We start from the raw sequence: 16,011 nt of genomic DNA on the forward strand, positions 1-16,011 counted from the left end.
TCCAGAAGGTGCTAGGCCAAGCATTATGGCTCAGTGTTTTGTTTGTTTGTTTTCAAGTGCCTGCCATGAGCTACAACAAAAAAAATCTATTCAACTTTTTTTTTTTTTTTTGGTGTCAAGATGACAAAGATTATTGGGGTATTGTGTACAACAATGAACTTCCACCAGTTTGCTTTAAAGTACGTTTTCTTTTTCCATTTCCACTTTGATATCATTTGCTTTTGGTAAAAAGTTTTTTTTTAGTTTGAAGTTATGTTACTGATGGCACAGACCTAATGGTGATGTGTGCTCGTGGAGTGAGTGCTTCACCGGCACACACTGTTGCAAATGTGCCAGAAAGCACATTGCCACAGCACACCTTCTGGGCCTGCTGGCAGGAACGCTGATGTTGGAAATTCCAGGAGCCACTTTGAGTCCCCAGGATTGCTTTCAGAGTCTTCTGGTGAAGGATACTGATTCCTGAAAATTGGCAGGTCTGCTAGGAAGGGTGGGGCAGGTTAAAAGGAAATGGGAGAGGAAAACCTGGAGAGAGGGAAGAAGATGCTGCAGCCAGGAAGGCTCCATTTGAAGTGCAGAAGCATGGGTGGAAAGTGGCAAATGACAGGCAATTTGTTCTGAGTTTTCCTTACAGTTAGAGCTTCTTATGGCTGGAAAAGCCTGACAGCTATAGGGCCCATTACAGTGCTAGGCAGATTGGGGGGGGGGGGCAATTGCCCTGGGCCTCACACATTTTAGAGTGGCTATCACTGTTGGAAATGATTGGTTCAGCATATTGTATGCATATCTAGCTTTTTTCCCAGCTGAGAAAAGCATTACTTTTGAAGAGGATACTGTGAAAACATGTTGGAGGAAGGGGCATAAAATTAACATTCTGCCTTCAGGTTTCTCGGAGACTGGAAAAGCTCTGTTGCTTGGGGAGAGTGCCAAACTTGCACAACTAGGTGTGTGCCTAAGGTGCTATGTATCCTAGGGCTAGCTCTGTGCAGGATACAGGCTCTGATGTATATGTATGAGAGAGTGTTATGAGCAAGAACCTGTCTCCTGAGAAAAACTCATTTTCTCCCCAAAAGACAGCTCTCTGAGTACACTGAGGGTGATCTAGGAAGCAGCCTGCCACATTAGTCTGGCAAGATTTATTTTTGACAAATCCATGTTGGCTTCTAGTAATCAGTGCATTGATGCGTCCTGATATCAGTGCACTGATTACTAAAAGCCAACATGAATTTGTCAAAAATAAACGGATTGTGCTGCATCCTGCAGGGGGAGGGCAGACTGGGAGATTTGGGAGGGGTAAGAAAACATATTTCCCCTTACCTCCCTGTAAGCTTCCCACTAACCAATGAGCAGGTCTGAGGAGAAGAAAGGGTAGAGTACTTCAAAAAGGAGGGGCTAGGATCTGGTGTGCGCCATTGTCACTAGATGCATTCCCTCCCACTGCCTTCCCATCTCCCATTCTTCCTTCCTCCAAGCCCAGTTTTAAAAGCACTTAAAAGATAGGAGTTCCCAATACTTAGTTCCCAAGTATTAAAAGCATTAAAAAGATAGGAGAATATATTAGTTTCCCATCCCAAATCCAGGCAAAACATCCATTTTCCACACCACCTTTGGATAATAGCTGCCAGGTGTGTAGTCCTGGCCCACCGCCTTGTGTGTTTCTTCCTGTGGAGGGGAGCACTGAATTCACCATCATGTCTCATCCTGTAAGGAGTTCCTGTCACTGAATGCAATTCTAAGGGCTGGAGCTGGGCCACAGGGATCACGGCTGCTGGTGAGGAAAAGAGCCTCTGTCCTGCTAGGACCAGTGAGAGGGGAAGGCTGGCTGGCAGATTTGTTCCTGTGCAGTTGCCACTGCCACCCATCCTCTCTTCTGCACACCTTGTGGTGCAGTTGCATGCAGGCTCAAAAGGCCTCCGCGATTGGCTTCTCCTTGTGTATTTGTGTGTTAGTAAGGCATGAGATGCGAGTTTCACCACTGCCGCCACCTCTCTTTTTTACATAGCAGGGAACCAAGGATGGAGCTCCCCCTAACCCAGCTGGACTACACTCCTAAGTATATGGCAGAACATTAGGCAGACACCTTAACTTATGATCTGCATGATTTGGGGTACATGAGGGTATTTGTAAGCACCCTAACTCTTCTCTGGAGCCAAATAATTTTTAAATCCTAGAATATTGGATTAGGTTATTGCTTTTCAAGAAATATATGCAAAAATGAATTTTAATTAGGTTAAGCATGAATTTTAACGTTATTTATGTAACATACAGATGGCTGATATTTCAATGCATCTTCCCTAAAGACTTTGCAGATGTATGTTACTAATCTTACTTAAGAATCATGTGCCAAAGACATGACTGTAAAGTGAGTGCTGCTTCTACTCAGCAGTTCATTTGCTCACATTATCAGAATACATAGTACAGTTATGTATCACTGATGTCATAACTTTTACAGTGAATGCACTACATTGAAATGTGATAAGCCTACTTATGCTGGTTTACATCTATTATATCTGCATAAATATGATACATTACCTTTATGTATTGGCAATATATTATGTACATATTGCCTTTATCAGAGAAATAACCACATATTCAGTGGCACAATAATGAGTGAATATCACTAAAAATGCCATTTTATATTTTGCCGTTTTATAGTTTGTTATATTTAGATTTGTCTTATTTAAGAGTCTGCACACTACTTTGTATTTTTAACAATAGTGTATAGTATTTCCAGTGTGAAAGAACTGAATTAATTTTTGTGCAGATGTAAGAGCAGGCACTGTGGAGGTATGTTGGGAGGAATGATACAGGCTGTTGGGAGGAATGAAGAGGCTGTTGATATGGAGCAGTGGTCGAATGGAAAAAGGACCAAAACACTCTTACCAGTGGAAGATGCAGTGCAGGTGTGCAGACAGAGAAACACTGGAGTCTTATAGCACAATACTATCTTGCGGAACGCCTCCATCCTGTCTCCTCCCCGCCTCCTCCCTGTCCTCCCCAGATCCCTGCATTGGCCGAGGTCAGCTGGCGCAACCTTCCCTCCCTGCATTGGTGTGGAGGCTGGATGCAGCCTCTGTGGGCCGGCACACATCCCTGCTGATGGTCCAGCTGACACACGAAGAGGTGCAAACGTGCTTTATGGTAGGTTTGCAACCCTCCTGGGCCAGTGCAAGGAACTTGCACCGGCTGAATTGATAGGACTGCACCCTTAAAATTTGAGGCAAGAAGGGGCAGAACTTTTAATCAATTCTGGTGTTGGTTCTGCTGACCATCTTTGATAGGGGACTGTATATGGTTTCTTTTTTTTTCTGACAAAGGCGCTGTGCCTTTGACAAGTGCATGACAAACAAAAATTCACCAGGGAGAGCTTTCCTTATCACAGAATCTCTATGCTAGGAAAAGATACACTTGTTGTATTTCTACCTATTCTGATTAAAATCACAGTGCTTCTTTCAGAATATTATCAGATCAATGGGTGACTGACTTAAGAGTGAAGTATATTGGAGGAGAAGAAAAAAATGTAGTGAGTAGTGAGAAGAGGGTCATGGACTACTAGTCTATAGACATAAATGTCAGAAAACCCAGTTTGCCTAGACCAGAGCTTAGAAAAGGAGGGCTACACCAAAGTAAAATGGGTGCCTGCAGGTATAAAATGCATTGCCCCAAGTCTCTTGTGGGCTTGAGGAAAGAGTAAGTAGGTCAGCATTAAAAACCAAACTTGGAATTGAAAGAAATTCATGTGGATTATTTTCCAGAGTTGCAGATCTATGACAGTCTAACTCCAGTTTGTGCCTCCAATAATTTCTTTTGCTATCTCTGGGCAATTCATAGATATGAGGATTAAAAAAAAAATCTTTATACGAAAAGAACTCAGAACATGGTAGTTATTTTTAACAATAATCACACTATAAAATGAAATGCTATTACCCTTTCTGTCATAGATTTGAAGAAATTTAGGGACATAGTCTAGAATTTATAGACTAGAATTAATATTGCATGCATATCACATTGGGAAGACATTCTAGAGGAATTCTGCTCATTCTGTACAATGATACTTCTCTCATGCACTCTTGGGTGTTAGTCCTATCCTTGATCACTAGTAACCACTAATTTAGTTACTCACCAATAGCAATGGATCACTTAATAGACAAGGACATGAAGGGCACTGTTGTCTTCGATGGCTCCACATCAGACTCCTTTGACATCCAAAGCGGAGTGAAGCAGGGCTGTGTTCTTGCACCAACCTTGTTTGGGATTTTCTTTGCTATCCTGCTGAAGCAGGCCTTTGGAACTGCAACAGAAGGCATCTATCTTCGGACCAGATCAGACGGAAAGCTCTTCAACCTCTCCAGACTGAGAGCAAAGTCCAAAGTCCAGCTGAAATGTCTGCGTGACTTCCTCTTTGCCAACGATGCAGCTATCACTACCCACTCTGCCAAAGATCTCCAGCAGCTCATGGATCGTTTTAGCAAGGCCTGCCAAGATTTTGGACTGACAATCAGCCTGAAGAAAACACAGGTCATGGTTCAGGATGTGGACTCACCTCCCTGCATTACAATCTCTGAGCATGAACTGGAGGTTGTCCATGACTTTGTGTACCTTGGCTCAACGATCTCCACACTCTTTCTCTCGATACCGAGCTAAATAAGTGCATCGGTAAAGCAGCTACCACGTTTTCCAGACTCACAAAGAGACTCTGGTCCAACAAGAAGCTGACGGAACATACCAAGATCCAGGTCTACAGAGCTTGTGTCCTGAGTACACTTCTGTACTGCAGCGAGTCATGGACTCTTCGCTCACAACAGGAGAGGAAACTGAACGCTTTCCACATGCGCTGCCTCCGATGCATCCTCGGCATCACCTGGCAGGACAAAGTTCCAAACAGCACAGTCCTGGAACGAGCTGGAATCCCTAGCATGTATGCACTGCTGAAACAGAGACGCCTGCGTTGGCTCAGTCATGTTGTGAGAATGGATGATGGCCGGATCCCAAAGGATCTCCTCTATGGTGAACTTGTGCAAGGAAAGCACCCTACAGGTAGACCACAGCTGCGATACAAGGACATCTGCAAGAGGGATCTGAAGGCCTTAGGAGTGGACATCAACAGGTGGGAAACCCTGGCCTCTGAGCGGCCCGCTTGGAGGCAGGCTGTGCAGCATGGCCTTTCCCAGTTTGAAGAGATACTTGGCCAACAGACTGAGGCAAAGAGACAAAGAAGGAAGGCCCAAAGCCAGGGAGACAGACCAGGGACAGACTGCACTTGCTCCCAGTGTGGAAGGGATTGTCACTCCCGAATTGGCCTTTTCAGCCACACTAGACACTGTTCCAGAACCACCTTTCAGAGCGCAATACCATAGTCTTTCGAGACTGAAGGTTGCCAACATATGCAATGGTGCTACAGGAAGTATACCACAAGTGCAATTTACAGTAATAGAGAAGGAGTAGTGCAAGAAGTTATTTTAGCCTATACTAAGGGGTCCACAAACGCCCTTGCCCTGTGATGTTGATTCTAAGAGCTGCATGCTAGTAAATTCTCAAGATGATAGTTGAGAATGTCTTTATCCTACTTTTACGCTTAACTGTACAGTCTTAACGTAAAAGTCAGATTTCATCTCTTTCTTGATGTTAAATAAAATGATAGACTACAGTCCTAAACAAATTATTTTTTTAAAGGAGGAAGTACTGCTACAAAAGCCTTTTTTTTTTACTCATTGCCATATGGTTGTAACTTTGGCAAGCTGATTTTCCTTCAGAACTGTTAATATCCGCCTTCTATAAGGGCAGAAACATGATAAAATATAAGTATTTAATTAGGACATGAGTTAATTAGAAAATGTGTAGGCTTGTTGTTATAAGGCATTTTCACCATTATTTGGTATATATCTGGGATGACACAGTTCGGTTCTAGTTACATGATAGTTATACTATAACCACTTTCAAAGAGAGGTGTCAACATTCTGCTTCAGTATTGTGATGAGAGGATGTGATTATATTACATGAATTAATAGCTGAAAGGTCACCAGATCTTGTTTTTTACCCTGCATATTTTTAACCCCTGTAAATTAGGAAAGAGAAAAGATTTTATGAAGAGAAAAGATTTAATATAAATTCAATGATGAAAGTTCAACAATTTTTATCAAAATATGGAGAAAGTCTGGGAGAACCAAGCTGAATCTCTTGTGGTGACAGAAACCCTGGAGAGATGTTGTCAGAGAGCCAGATAGACAAGTGGTCTGATTTGACAACCTGATCTGACCTGAGAGCTTCACCCCCAGAGCAAATGGCAGCTTGGGGCAGTCTGGATTGGACTCCAAAATGAAGGGTTAAAGCCTTCCTCTTCCCATGAAACAGTCTCCTAGGTACCCCATTCTTTCAGCTGCTATTTGGGAGAGGCAGGCATGTGGTTCAACCCTCAATTGATAATGTAATAATTTTTGGGGGGTGGGGGGAGAAAACAATTGTGATTCCAGACTTTGAGACTGGCAGATACTTTATTTACCGTATGTATGATCTTATATTCTCCGAACTATCCATTATCAGATCATTACAGTGGCTAAATCATTACAAATTACAAATCATTTGAAATTACAAATCATTGCAGCTTTATGATGGTAATCCATTCCATAGACACCCTTGTATTGTGAAAGTATTGTAATGTGAACCCAATAACACATTATTTTTTGGAAATTCATTCCAAGACCTCAACTTGCACCATAGAACTCAGCTGTTTTCCTCTATAAAATATTATTTAAAAGGTTCCTACTGCACTCTTTAGGGGCCATTGTTTTGTTTAACACACTGCTACTTTTGTATTGCCTCCCCATCCCATACTCAGCCACAATGTTAAGCATGCTGCTACTGGGTGCTTTCCCCTGGGGGCTGGGGATAAGAATAGGCCCTCAGTTTGGCTGTACTTGTCGTAAGAGGCAACTAAATAGCCACCGGGTAGATGGGACTCATTAGCCTGGGAAGGCAGCTCATCTGAGAGAAGGAAAACTCTGATCCCAAACCTCCACTGCCTTGTGGCTACATCCAGTTATGGAAAAGGCTTCAGGAGTCAACCTCGAGGCAAAATCCGGAGCTGGAGTCCCTGAGGCAGTTCATGGCTGAACACAGTCACGTACTTGCAACTCCTGCGACGCCGCTGGAACCAACCGTATTGGCCTCTGCCTTTCCATTGGGCCATTTCAGCGATGTGGAGAAGGGGGATTTGCTGCATGGGTAACAGCCTATCCTCCATACCTACTTTACCCAGGCTTCGCGCACTGGAGAGAACACTCTGTTCCAGAACCACCATTCAGAGCGTGACACCATAGCCTTCCGAGACTGAAGGATGCCAACACATATGCTACTGGATGAGATGCTACTGAATGCTTGCAGTTGCTGCCTGGCTTATCTATCACCCATGAGATTCTGATACAGGCAATCGTAAGCCCAGTGAGCTTCAACCTTTCTCATGCCATGACCACAATGAATGAATGAATGAATGAATGAATTATGGGACTGGAGATCCACTGATAACTCCCACCCCCACGACCCTGTCTGCCACCACCCTCCCCGACACTGCCCACCTCTGTCCCACCTTCCCAGCACTGTAACCAAATATTCTTATTGGAGAGATCAAAAAAAGTTACCATGAAGTCTGGCACTAGTGAAAGCTATTTTAGCACAATTGCTAAGAACCTGAGCAGGACTAAGTTGCAATCTCCTGGGACCTGAAGGAGTACACCAGATGCCTCCCCCTTTACCTGGTGTTGCTCTAGTTCAGTGGTCTTCAACCTTTTTCATCCCCGTAAATTGCCATGACCCCACAAAGAAAACATAGGAAGAAAATATTAATTTAAGCTGGAGGAAAATTATATATAAACCCATTGGCTTTAATTTAAGTGAAGAGTTGGAATGGGAATTGGTGATTTAATTCTAGATAAGGGGAAGGTTGGGGATTTTCACGGGTTGGCTAGTAAGGGCAGTTTTAGATTAACCTGTTCTCCAATACACATTTGGTTTGATTGTGTGAAGCTCAGGATGACTTGTAAATCTCTCTTGCAATACAGTACTAGGAAATATTGTGTTAAGTTGTTGATCATTTTTCTACCTTAATAAGTTGGCTAGAATTCTGGGGTGTTCATTGGTTTCCTTCCTATTTAGAATTTGTACCAGTGTCTGGGAAAGACATTATGGTTATTTGCATGCTGAAAAGGGAAAATTTCTTGTACATCTGCTCTGAAAATATCTGTGGCATATTTCTCATTCTTAGGCCTTAGATAGAAGCCTTTTGAAGCACAGCAAATCTAAAATGAGATCCCCCCCCCCAGAAGCTGAATCTTTGTAATAATATTAATGTGTACATGAAGAAGTTTGGAACGGTTAGCATTCTGGTTTCAGACCAGCAGAATCCTTGTTGTGGGCCAGCAATGTCACAGCAATGATAAATGAAATAAGTCATCTCCTTTCAGTTTGTCCTCTCAATAAAACTGCCTGTTGACTGTGAAAAACTTTGAAAGACCTTCTGTAACTTCAATTCTTCTAGAAATACAGTCTGATTGAACATTTAGCATTGAAACTAAGGAGACAGAAGTATCGGAATGTGGAAAAAAATACTGAAAGAACACTTCAAGACGGGTAGCCATGCTGGTCTTTTGCAGCAAGAACTAGATGGACATATTTATTATAGCATAGGTTTCTTGGTCCAGAGCCCACTTTAAAAAAAATAAGTGCAACATGACTTTCAATGCACAGGTATCAGGGGGCAGGTAGACAGGCACAATTCCACTGTGTGTGTGGGATCTATACTTGCATGACTATGATTTAGGTTATAGATATTAATTATGTTAGGGAATATATTTTTTTTAATGACTTTGTATGCAGGGAGAAAAAAATTTAACAGGTTTGCTAGCAACACTATGGAATTAAAACTTTTGCTACATTTTTTCCATGATTTCAGCAAATGTTTTAGTGAGCAATGAGATTATTTTTAGGCATGTGGCCCTTTCGAAAAGGCTCATGCTATTTCTTGCAGTTCATTGATATGACTTGAACAGCACACCTTCAGGTTGTTTATCTGCTCTTCTGTACAGCTTGGAAATGGGAAATTCAGCTGTGTGGTTTTTTTTATTACAGTGCTTGCAATGTGCTTGCAAGACTGAAACTCTGAAATATTAGTTTGTCTGCAGTTCTGTATATAATGGATCTATAATATATTGCTGCTTAAGTAATATGTGATTATCTAATATCCATGACTGCAGTATTTTTAAAGTTATTTCAAAGTTTTGGTAGGTGAAATCTCAAAAACTATGCTGCTAAATGATCATGTTTATAACCAACTTTCATGTAAATAGTACTGATTTTTCCCTTTTATAGTACATCTTAACCTTCCTTGAGTGTTCATGTTCCCCATTTCAAAGTAGTGGTAGTTGTCCCCAGGAAAGAACACATCTAATTTCCTATGTGGGTTGCAGCTCCAATGCACAGACCAGGATTTCCTCTATTCTGTCATGCAAACAGGCAGAGAATCAGGGCATGGAGAGCACCATATGGAAAGTTTTCAGTGTTTTGAATAAGCCTGAATGAGATGTGCCCTTATTATTGCTTTCCTCTTTATCCGCCTTGCCTCCTGTTCTGCTTCAATGTGTTTCAATATGTTTCACAGCAATTATAGGGAGTATAACTGCCAGGCAGCTTTCACAAATGTAGCCTCAATTATGTTGGAGGGAACCACAGGGATGTGTAAGGTCACTGGATCTATTTTCATTATCATATCAATCATGTTTGGTTGGCTCCTTTGGCCTCATAGAAAATTGCCCCATAGATTACACTTGTGCAAAAGTGGAGGAGAATGATCCCACCTGAGGACAAGAATGTAGTGCAGTGCAGCTGTTGTACGGTTGTACACTAAAAATTACACAACAGCTGAATTTGGTTTTCTCCCCTTCCACTTCTGATTGCAGAGGAGAACCACGTAACTGAATGGGCATCCCAAACTCGTTTCCGCAAAATCTGTACCCAACATCTTCATCCCTATGTCTTCTTTTCAGTGTTCATATTTTTTATTATTTTGAAATAACCCCTACCTCCAAATGCAATACTGCTGCTAGGCTGTCACAAAATATCAAATCATGTATTGCACAGCAGAAATGATAATCAAATAGATGGTCCATTCAACACAGCATTTATAGCACATTATAGTTTATTTAAGCCAGACATACTTTTACAATTCTTTCATAACATTAAACACCCTTCCTCCCTCACATATACTGTGCGTGTGTAGTTTCACCTTTTAAAAAGGCAATCAATGTAAAAGGAAACCCCATAAAATCTTCATCTGCTGCAATGCAGAGGAGACCTCCTTTAACAACCTTCATTTTCATAAACTTTCAGGCGATAAATCTAATTGCACTATCTGAATGAAGGACTGACTGATCACCAGAGTTTGCATCTGCTGTACTGTTTCAGCCATTTCAAACTATTATCAAATAATTTTATAAGGATTCTCTGAGGCATTTATTGGAACATTGTCTCACAATTTCAGTCTGCACACTGAATCAACTTGAAGTGCTTCTGCCTGAAAATCTAATGAAGAATCTAGCCAATTTTCCGTACTAAAGGAAAGGAAAGCAGCAACATAACTGTGACATAGGCAACAAAAATCTCATTTTCATGAGACTGAACATGCATTTCTGTACTTCAAAATTGAATGTGTGAGAACCATCACATGGTAGGGTTGAGTTAGGGCCAAAGGCACCAATGACAGTATTCAAAGGTAGCCTTTGGATGTACTTTTTCCTCATGAGTATATGAGAAGAGGGCTTGGGGTAGGGGGTGTGTGTCTGTGTGTGCACGCACATCATTGTGATCCAACGGAAATACATTACTGAGATATTTTCACTGTGCGTCAAGCTTTATCGGGGGGATTATTGCTCTCCATCTTGAAATTTTTTAGTAACTGTTGATGAAATTGTCCAGAAAACATAAAGCTGTGAAAATTGTATCACCCTATACACAAAGGGGCAAATCTGGGCCAATACAGAGAAAATAACTTTGAAGCAATGCAGAATAATTACTATGTTAGCCAGGAAAAGAAGGAAAATGACAGTGTTTCAAAGCTTGAAAACTCAATTTGGACTTAAAAAAAAAAATCAACCTTCAACATGACTGGGCTTCTGAAAATATTACTCTGAAAGTGTGAAGTAGATGATGTTTTCAGACTTATTTCTTATACTATTGCTACCGCACTTTGGCTGTCAGTCCTTGGGTTATGCTATGTAGTCAGTAAACCATGTTTGAAATGTATTTCCAGTCCTTGAGTAACTGTCTACTCGCCTAGACTGAATTGTTCTTTCAAAAACCCCAACCAACATTAGTAGGAAGGGAGAATATTTAACACTGTCTAATTTCAACAGGGCTTTCAAGAAAAGGCAGCCCCTGATTCTTTTCCACATTATCAGATGTAAAGCTGCTGCTCTTAAGGGCTTCTTCAGAGGTCATCAAAGCAGATTTTTAACAACCACTATTTCCAAGAGCTTTTCGCTTGCTGATATTAGTGCATAATTTTTTTTATTTACTTGAAGATTTTTACCCACCTAATTGTAAGCCACCCTGAGAAGACAGGGTGGCTTATAATTAGAGAATAAATACAACAAAGAAGATATTTCATCAGCGTCACCTCCTGACTGTTTCCCTCACCTTACTGTGGCAGCATAGAGAACTAGGAGCTAGATGGCAAAAAGCCTCTACTGTCTGCCATGTGCTGCTTCTGTAGCCTGGGCTGGGATGAGTCTTTTTGAGCTTCTTCTCCCAGGACTAGGCAGGAGCTTTAGGGCACAATCCTATCCAACTTTCCAGCACTCATGCAGCCACAATACAGCCCCTTGGTAAAGGAACAAATGTCGTCCCATTCCTTCCCACTGCAAGATGCTGCGCACACACACACCATTGTTATGGCTGCATCACTGCTGGAGAGGTGGATTGGATTGGGCCCTTAGACTCAATTCTCTGTTGGCAGAAGAATGCCCTATAGCTAAATGAAAAACATACTCCATCACAACATACTCCATCACAAGAGTTGCCAGCTCTTGTGAAAAGGTTCCTATTATCAGTTCTGGCTCATGACTTCCTGATGCCTGAGGCAGCATGCCAAATGCTGCCCAGTGATGTGACAGCTTCTACTCCTCCCACTCACCAATGCTCTACGTCAGCACTCTCTTCCCCTCCACATTTCCTCATCCTCTCTTCGGTCCCTCTCTTTCTTATCCAACCTAGGGAGTGGAAGGAGAAGCAGCAAAGACAAGTTGGTAGACATAGATGGGCACACACACACCAAATTGCTGCCTGAGGTGACAGCTTCAGCTGGCCTCATGAATGGTCTAGCCCTACCTTTTAGGTCCTCTCTGTTGGTGGTGAAGCTTCCAGGTGGCCTTAAAACCCAGCACATCCTTAAAAAATTAGGCAGCAAGAAAATGAAATAGTACAGTTCTAAAATTGTACATGCAGACCTGGCTCCTACCTGGGCATGTGCTGGTGGCCGACAACTCCTCTCTGACCCCAGCTGTTGTTCATTGTCTAGTGTGACAGTTGTGCCAGCTTTAAAGTTCATTTAGAAAAATTTGGAAATGTGAAGTGACTCCAGATTTTCTGAATTCTATGTGTGACATGCAGATTCTATGCGTGACATGCAGATTTCTAAGGGAACTTTGAGTGTTACAACTTCTGCACCAGCTAATGAAATTTGCCCAGGAGTCCTCTAGGATCCCTGGGGAAATCTCTGTTAGATCTCTAGCAAGGCACATCCTTTTCCTTCTCCCCGGAAGCCAATGCAGCGAAGATGCTCCAGGCAGTGGCTGGACTTCTGCCACTTGAAGCACACCTATTATCCTCCAGAGGAAAGCGAAGAGGACCAGTCTGGCTGAGCACTTCTTCTTCATAAGAACAGCCCCACTGGATCAGGCCATAGGCCCATCTAGTCCAGCTTCCTGTATCTCACAGCGGCCCACCAAATGCCCCAGGAAGCACACCAGATAACAAGAGACCTCATCCTGGTGCCCTACCTTGCATCTGGCATTCTGATATAACCCGTTTCTAAAATCAGGAGGTTGCGCATACACATCATGGCTTGTACCCCATAATGGATTTTTCCTCCAGAAACTTGTCCAATCCCCTTTTAAAGGCGTCTAGGCTAGACGCCAGCACCACATCCTGTGGCAAGGAGTTCCACAGACCCACCACATGCTGAGTAAAGAAATATTTTCTTTTGTCGGTCCTAACCCGCCCAACACTCAATTTTAGTGGATGTCCTCTGCTTCTGGTGTTATGTGAGAGTGTAAAGAGCATCTCCCTATTCACTCTGTCCATCCCCTGCATAATTTTGTATGTCTCAATCATGTCCCCCCTCAGGCGTCTCTTTTCTAGGCTGAAGAGGCCCAAACGCCATAGCCTTTCCTCATAAGGTAGGTGCCCCAGCCCCGTAATCATCTTAGTCGCTCTCTTTTGCACCTTTTCCATTTCCACTATGTCTTTTTTGAGATGCGGCGACCAGAACTGGACACAGTACTCCAGGTGTGGCCTTACCATAGATTTGTACAACGGCATTATAATATTAGCCGTTTTGTTCTCAATACCTTTCCTAATGATCCCAAGCATAGAATTGGCCTTCTTCACTGCCGCCGCACATTGGGTCGACACTTTCATCGACCTGTCCACCACCACCCCAAGTTCTCTCTCCTGATCTGTCACAGGCAGCTCAGAACCCATCAGCCTATATGTGAAGTTTTGATTTTTTGCCCCAATGTGCATGACTTTACACTTACTGACATTGAAGCGCATCTGCCATTTTGTTGCCCATTCTGCCAGTCTGGAGAGATCCTTCTGGAGCTCCTCACTATCACTTCTGTCCTTCAACACTCGAAAAAGTTTGGTGTTGTCCGCAAACTTTGCAACCTCACTGCTCAACCCTGTCCCCAGGTCATTTATGAAGAGGTTGAAAAGCACTGGTCCCAGGACAGATCCTTGGGGCACTTCCCTCATCCCAAAGACCAATGCAACTGAGGACCCAATCCAAACTTGCACTTGGGCCGGCGCAAGTCCCTTGCACTGGCCCGGGAGTGTTGCAAAAGTGCCATCAAGCACTTTTGAGCCATTCACAGGGGAGAGTAAGTGGGCCCTCGCACCACTGTGGGCTCTGGGGAGAAGGTGAGTTGCATTGGCTGAGCTCGGCTGATGTAGGGGTCTAGAGGGGGACGTGGGAAGGGCAGGGAGGAGGTGGGAAGGAGGAGTTTTGGGGCAGGGGAGCGAGGCAGCAGGCAGACAGGGAGTGGGAGGTGGGACCAGGACCCAGCTGTTATGCCTGATCCTGATCCTGTTCCCAAGTGGCCCAGGGCAGTCCCAGGCTGCTCGAATTTAGGTGTCAGGTGGCGCAGATCCAAGCAGACCCATTGGGGCTCCTGCAGCACAACATGGGGTAAGGGGAAATGTTTCCCCTTGCTCTGGGCTGGCCTGTAGTCAGCCCTAAACTTGCGCTGGATACAGCACAGGCCCGCTGGTCTGCCTATTGTAGCACAAGTTACAATAGGATGGAGCTCTGAGATGCTGTGGGCAGTGGCAAGACCTCCACCACTGCTTGCATACTAAATGCTCATCTCTGCCATGCCCACCACACCCACCCTGTAAGCCTGTGGGGGATGGGCCAGGAAGAGGAGGGAAAAGGAGGGGGAAATGAATCACTGAAGGTGATGTGTTGCATGCACAGGGCCATACAAAAAAATATATTCCAGGTCTCACTGAACCCTGGCATGGATCCTGAATGTATGTTTCATGCTAGTTCATAAATTTGTGTTTAGATAGAGCTGGAGAGATAAAATATGAAAAATATTGGGTCAAAAAGAAGCTCTGTTGCACTCTAGAGCCCCAATGATAGCTGCATTCTAGTAGCTAGAAGAAAGGACTAGAGTGAATGATATACAAATTGTCCTGTTCAGTTGGGATATTGTACTCTTGGGACTGCCTGAATTTGTCCTAAGACCACCCTCCACATTTATTTATTTATTTATTTATTTATTTATTTATTTATTTATTTGAAAGATTCTTACCTTGCCTTTCCTCTGCTGGAGCAGATGCCCATTTATCACAATTTTAACTTTTAATTTTGTTTCTTGGCCTATTTTGAATTATCTCACAAGCAATAACACAAACATAACTGGACAGCCTATCTGTGGCTCTGGCATTTCCACCACTACAGGATAACCAGGTTTTATTATTTGAATGGAATCAATCTTTTATCTTATGCATTTGGCTGTTGGGTTCTACTTATGTTATTGGTGATTTGCCACTCATATGGAATGGAAAGCAATTTTCATTTAATAGGATTGGCAATATTGGGTAGCTTTTCTTCTCACATGAAATCTAACTGATATCCTTAACAGCTCAATCCTATCCCCCACCACCGATGCCAATACAACCATGCACTGAAAGGCATGGACTTTCACTCAAAAAAGCATGCACTGAAACCTATGGTGGGGGGAATGATCGGACAGCCTGCAGGAGGAAAGTGAAAACATTTTGCACTTACTTCCTAGTAGGCTGTCCAATTGCCAGTGGTTCTCCTAAGACATTTGCCACCTATTTTGGTTACTTATGTCTGAGGAAAGAAAAGGAGTGGGAAGGTTTTGAAAAGAGGGGATAAGATCCAGCATGTGCCATTGCCACCAGACCCACCCCCTCCCCACCACTATTCATCCCCTCTCCCCACCCCCTCTTGTCCCACTCCCTCCCTGTCCATGGTCCACCTCTAACATTGACTTACCAGGACCAGGGGCTCCGGGAGACCACCATTGCCTGGTCGCCATCACTCACTGTTTGTGGTGACAGCTTGGCTGCGCAGAATGGTAGGTCGCATTTTGTGAACATAACAAAGCACAATGCACAGCCAGAACATGCATTCCAGTGGCACAGTGGCTCCGTAGGATTGGGCTCTGAGAGAGGTAAAACTACATGTGACACTGAACCCATCTCTACAAAATGAAC

The 16,011-nt window shown here is 43.3% G+C and overlaps 1 protein-coding gene across 1 annotated transcript in view; it reads left to right on the forward strand.

The window, feature by feature from the left end:
- Positions 1–16,011, forward strand: part of ANKS1B (ankyrin repeat and sterile alpha motif domain containing 1B) — a 406,398-nt gene that overhangs the window by 180,944 nt on the left and 209,443 nt on the right. The gene's annotated exons all lie outside the window — the stretch shown is intronic.

This window comes from Tiliqua scincoides, chromosome 7, assembly GCF_035046505.1.
Source record: "Tiliqua scincoides isolate rTilSci1 chromosome 7, rTilSci1.hap2, whole genome shotgun sequence".
NCBI lineage: Eukaryota > Metazoa > Chordata > Lepidosauria > Squamata > Scincidae > Tiliqua > Tiliqua scincoides.